This window comes from Triplophysa rosa, linkage group LG3, assembly GCF_024868665.1.
Source record: "Triplophysa rosa linkage group LG3, Trosa_1v2, whole genome shotgun sequence".
Lineage (NCBI taxonomy): Eukaryota > Metazoa > Chordata > Actinopteri > Cypriniformes > Nemacheilidae > Triplophysa > Triplophysa rosa.
The window spans coordinates 7644565-7650801 of record NC_079892.1 but is presented as its reverse complement, the minus strand read 5'-3'; the positions used below and the strand labels follow the sequence as shown (position 1 = coordinate 7650801).

Sequence of the window (6237 nt, the reverse complement as noted above, 5' to 3'; positions counted from 1 at the left end):
TTGTCACCAGATGTCAGAATTATCAGCTCCGAAACACGTCTTTAGCGTGTGCTGTGTGTATTAACACATCTTTAAAGTCTATTAGAAAGGAGAAACACATGCTGACCCTTGAGACGTTTTATTAACCATGCAACCAAAGTGGTGGTAAAACAGATGTCAGAAATTGTTTAGTAATTGCCTGCTTGCGGGTTTCTTCTGCGGCTTAGCAAACCAGAAGTCTTTTGAAGTTCGAAATAGATTCCTCAGATCAATTTACTTCGATTTACAAAGTCAAAACAGCTCCAAGTGACTGTGGAAACCATCACCACAGGACAGACACATATGCTGGTTTCTTAAAACCCAAATTGCAAAATATACTTTTCCTCTGTCAGTCACTGACAAAGATTTTAAAATGAATCTTTTAAACCGCAACATTTATTATTATGATACCAAACCTAACATAGTTGACTTTTTGTGGAGAACTGACTAAAATTTACCATCAGACCAGATCATTGAGTCAGAAAGAACTGGATGTGTGTCATAAAACATTCAGATTGGTTTTGTGACTTAGATCAAACAAATAATTTGTTTATTAGTTTTTTCTCTCAGGAACTTAGTGATAGTTCACCCAAAAATGAAAATTCTGTCATCATTTACTCCCCCTCTTGTCATTTCAAACTAGGGCTGCAACAACTAATCGATAAATTCGATAATAATCGATAATGAAATTCGTTGTCAACGAATTTCATTATCGATTAGTTGGTCTGTGACGTCACTTGCGAGCTGCGCAGTTACAAATCAAGCGCGTCTTCTTCCCTTTTAAAATTACCGTTTTAGTATGGTGTTATTATAATGACAAATGTCGCGAGCGCATTATTACAAGGCGAGAGCGCATTCTTTTAATACGAGCACGCGAATCTGTCCGCTCGCACGCCGATTTCCTTTGCTCATGCACAAAACTGGACGCGCGCTTTCAATTATACGCTGCTCTCTTATGAATTTTCTCTCCTCTCGCTCAGTGAGCGTGTGCGCACTCAAAATGCGTGCCGTGCGTCCACGAATCCTTTGGTACTCTTGCTCTCGAGAGGTCCTCCTGTGTGTTCCAGGCATTATAGGCTGTCAAAAGTAGTCAAGCAATCAGGGATAGGCTTCCACAAACACTTTTTTCAGGATTTCCTCTGCCCCAGAGCACTTCCAGCTCAGGATATCTCAGATACTTGCAGGGATGGATGGAACCAGACGATGATCTGGTGTTTGGAAAAGACAGGGAAGAGCACCATAAGAGACTGTGTGAAGTGTTGAAAATGTTTGAAAAAGCCGGTCTGAAGCTGAACGACAAGTGTGTGTTTGCTGCTGAACGAGTGAAATTCCATGGACATACAATAAGCGCTCAAGGGATCGAAGCGGACCAGGATAAAATCCAAGCTATTCTCAACATGCCTCAGCCACAAAACGTGGAAGGAGAGAGACGCTTCATGGGACTGGTCAACTACGTCGGAAAGTTTTCTCCGAATCTGCCAACCCTCACAAAACCACTGAGAGACTTGTTAAGAAATGATAGCACCTGGACATGGGATGCACAGCAAGAAGAAGCATTCATGAAAGTGAAAAAAGAACTGAGCTCACCAGCTATATTGGCGCAGTATAGTCCACACAGTGAGAAGATCGTTTCAGCAGACGCTTCATCCTATGGTCTGGGCGGTGTGCTGATGCAGAGGCAGAAGAACAGCGAATGGAGGCCTGTGGTGTACATTTCAAGAAGTTTGTCACCTACAGAGACAAGATATGCACAAATCGAAAAAGAAGCTCTAGCAGTAACATGGGCATGCGAGCGACTCAGTGCTTATCTGCTGGGAATGGAATTCATGATGCATACAGATCACAAACCTCTCATTTCTTTGTTGGGAAACAGACCATTAGACGACTAACCTCCAAGAATTCTTCGATTCCGGTTGCGATTGCTCAGATTCAAGTACAACATCAGTTATGTTCCAGGGAAACAACTGGTTACCGCAGATGCGTTGTCACGAGCTCCAATGGGACCTGAAAAATAGAGAGAAAATGTCACGTTAGAAGATGAATGCAAAGTTTTTGTGGATTTTGTTGTTCAACAACTACCTGCAACACAGACAAAACTGAAACAAATTCAGGAAATGCAGAGTAAAGATTTAACCTGCCAACAGCTGAAACAGTATTCACAAAGAGGCTGGCCTGAACGTCAGAAAAGTGTAGGTGAATCTCTCATACCGTACTGGTCTCACCGAGCAGATATCCATGTAGCTGACGGGTTCCTGATGAAAGGAGAGAGGATCCTGATACCACAGCTCATGAGGAGGGAGATGCTAGAGAGACTTCATCAGGGCCATCAAGGTATGACAAAGCGCATTGCAAGAGCGCATGCAAGCTGTGTGGTGGCCTGGAGTGATAAAGGAGATACGAGAAGTAGTGGAGAGATGCGATATCTGTTGTCAGAACTCACAGAAAAAAACAGAGACACTGATGCAATCGCCTTTACCTGCGAGACCCTGGCAGCGGGTTGCAGCAGATATATTTCAGTGGAAGGAAAGTCATTACTTAGTTGTAGTGGACTACTTTTCGAGATACATTGAAGTCGCGAACTTACCCAAACTCATTACAGCAATGACGGTGGAGAGGTTGAAGGTCATTCTTCACCAGATTCGGAATTCCGGACACCTTGGTGATGGATAACGGCCCTCAGTTTGCGTCTGGAGAGTTTGCAGAGTTTGTAAAGGACTACGAGTTCGAGCATGTCACAAGCAGTCCCCGTTTTCCTCAGAGTAACGGTGAAGCAGAGCGCGCCGTGAGAACTGTAAAACAATTACTCAGGAAGAATGGAGATCCTCAGAGAGCACTTCTAGCACACAGGTCAACTCCACTGAGCCATGGTATTTCTCCAGCCGAACTTCTGATGGGGAGAAAGATACGTTCAACAGTTCCAGTCGCCCAAAAAGCTCTTACACCGAAATGACCTGATCTGAAGATGTTCAGAAGGAAAGACAAGATGCTGAAAAAGAAACAACAGGTAACGCACAAGTATAGACACAGAGCGAAAGACTTACCTGTCATCACACCTGGACAGAGAGTGTGGATTAGGACGTCCAAGAGCACCGGAACAGTCCAGGGGGAAGCATCAACACCGAGATCCTATCATGTAGAAACAGAGATGGGAACACTGAGAAGAAACCGAGCACATCTGGTAGTTCTTCCAGAGCAAATCGGGCAAGGTGGTAATGAGTCTGTCACGAGGTCGGGTAGAACATCTCAGCCACCAGAAAGACTAGACTTGTAGGTCATTGGTATAGTGAGACCTGCTGTCAAGAAAAGGGCAGAATAATCCCTTCAGCAGAGTCAGGAAGTCCCAGGTAGTCTACCCTGGTTTCCCGCTTGGGATATAATAAGAAAATGTTTAAATGTGAGTTCTTTGTGACATGAAAAAGGGTTAAGTGAAGAAACATTTGTCTAAGGTAAATTATGCGAGAAAACAGGGTTTAGACTAAAAGGGGGAGGTGTAGAGTACCCGCCGTAGCACTACAGGGCGTGCTAAGTCAGGAGCCGGGTGTGTGTGTGTATGGGATGTAGAAGAAGATAAATAAAGTTGTGTTGTAACGGTACAGTGCTGTCTGCGTGTGGTGTCTCATATATCTACAGATTCAGGAGAGATCAGAATCTGTTACGGATGCGTCTCTCCGTGCGGCACAAGTTGCGCAGTTTTAAAGTCAGACGTGTCTCTCGGTGCATGCGTCTCTCCGTGCAGCGTGAGGTGCGCAGTTTTAAAGGCCGACGTGTTCTGCATGCATCTCTTCAAGCTGCGCAGTTTTAAAGTTTAAAGGGGAGAGGTGTTTTAAATGACAAAATTAAAGATTATATTAGTAAAACCCAATTTGTGGCGTTTGCACTTAATTTTGCACATAATAGGCTAAATACCCTGATTTGGAGGTTTATTTAGTTCAGAGGTGGGTAACGAAGTACATTTACTTGAGTACTGTACTTAAGTACACTTTTTGAGTATTTGTACTTAAGTATTACTTTTTCTGTTTACTTTTTACTGTACTTCACTACATTTGAATGACAAATATCTCACTTTTCAAGGCACAAAAAAAAATATTTCCTTGGCCGACCATCCCCTCGCTCCCACGTTTGGGAGAGACTATTGTCAGTTGCTTCTAATATGACACACATGAATCAACTCACCAGGTGTGTTAGTTATGGAGACATTCACAACATTTTGGGAGAAGGCTAATGAGTTCAGTTGTGTATACTTTTCCCATATCTGATTTACTTATTACAAGCAAAAGATGTAATTACATTTTTATCCGATTAATCGAAAAAATAATCGTCCAACTAATCGATTATCAAAATAATCGTTAGTTGCAGCCCTATTTCAAACCTGTATGACTTTCTTCCGCGGAACACAAAAAAAGATATTTTGAAGAATGTTGTTGGCACCCATTCACTTGCATTGGTTTTTGTGTCCATATGATAGAAGTGAATGGGTGCCGGCGCTGTTCGGTTACCAACTTCTTTTAAAATATCTTATTTTGTGTTCTGCGGAAGAAAGTCATACAGGTTTGAAATAACAAGAGGGGGAGTAAATGATGAAAGAATTTTTATTTTTGGGTGAACTATTACTTCAAATGCACCAATGAAATCCAGATTTCTCACACAAACCTCTCGTACGATTCAGAAAATACTTTTAAGATATGTTTACGCCGGTGCTTTTAGTTTTGGTTATTGTGAAGTTTTGACAGCCCCGGTCCCTAAATAACTTTTGCGGGAAATAAACCTTGGCACAGTATTCTTTAAAACATTCACCTTTTCTGCCATACAGAAAAAAGAAAGCTGTTTTGGAACGGGAGGAGTCAGGATTCCTGTTTCAAATCAATCAATAAATGTCATTTGTGCCCACATTATTCCCTTAACCCGCTGATCCCTCACAGATAGCAAAATGTTTGCCGAATGCGTTTGGGTCATCTAGAAAGGGCTCATTTACCCCACATGACCTACTTTTTTCTATGTGTGTCCTTGTGAAAAATATTTCCAGATTTTTCGCCTAAATCATATCCTCATGGAGATAAATCAGTCTATGGGGAACGATGAGTTCCTTACATCCTCATTCTTTTGCACTGCGTATGTGAGAGAGGTCATTTTGCCCACGTGTAAACCAATTTGTCTGATTTGACACAGCCACTTAAGCGCATGCGGGTGTACGTGTGGGTCAGACGCATGTGGAAAATGGAATGATGAATAGACTCAATAAATAGTCTCTCTCCGTTTGTAGCGTCACAAAATTGGGATGTCACAGCATTATTGTTAATGAGAATTTAGATCAGGAAACATTTAAAGAAATGTTTAGAGTTTAATACAAATTCGGGGAATAGGTCGCACAAATTCTACCATTAAAGGTAATGTATAAACTTACATGACCCTGTCTGTAAAATCCAGACTACTCTCAGAATCGAATTATGATATGAGGAGCATTCATTTCAAGCATTAACTTCAATATGACTTCAATCTTTGACATGACCTTAGACAACATTAAACATGTCAATGTTATGTTTTTACAAAATGTTATTTACAATATGTATAATGATTTTATGTAAAAAGAAAAAAACATTAAAACGATGACCTTAGGTGGGTTTTCACAGCCAGGATCACAGTAAAACCCATAAAGTATAATATGCTAATGTGTAGATTCCACGGTGTATCTATATGTAACATAGGCTATATTTGTAAATGCTACAAAATTGACCTATTTTATACGAAGGCCTATTGCACACATTTCATTTTGCACAAACTAATGACATTCCAGAACGTCTTCGAAAAAAACCTGGTTGCTATGTATAGCAATTGCTGGTCTGTGAAATCACTTAAGGGACTTTGACTTTATGCTTAAACTAAAATGAGGCTTGCATAGCCAAACAGATCACGAAGTACAAATTGTTAGGACTCAGCGTTCTTCAGAAATAGACGGAAATGGACGGAAGTCTCGAGACGCGTCTTTGAACATTGACGCAATAGTGCTTCACGTGTGCGCGGTCCCGTGTAATGAGACGATTTCCTGTGAAAGCCTTGGGATACGTCTGAGGAGGTAACTCGAAGTGGAAAAACATACAGAGGGAATGAACATGCAAGAAAGGTACTGCAATGATTCATCGCAATTCCATGCGCGAGTACTGTATGTGGGAGTTGACGGATCTTGAGCGCTTGTAGATTAGACGCTACGTTACATCTGAGGTC

The 6237-nt window shown here is 41.5% G+C and overlaps 1 long non-coding RNA gene across 1 annotated transcript; it reads right to left on the bottom strand.

Moving 5' to 3' along the window:
• Positions 1-1610: 1610 nt before the first annotated feature.
• Positions 1611-2964, bottom strand: LOC130551652 (uncharacterized). Its single transcript, XR_008962643.1, has 4 exons — positions 2603-2964; positions 2227-2395; positions 1867-2022; positions 1611-1749 (listed from the first exon to the last, which is right to left on the bottom strand). It is a non-coding gene; the product is annotated as an uncharacterized LOC130551652 (long non-coding RNA).
• Positions 2965-6237: the final 3273 nt, after the last annotated feature.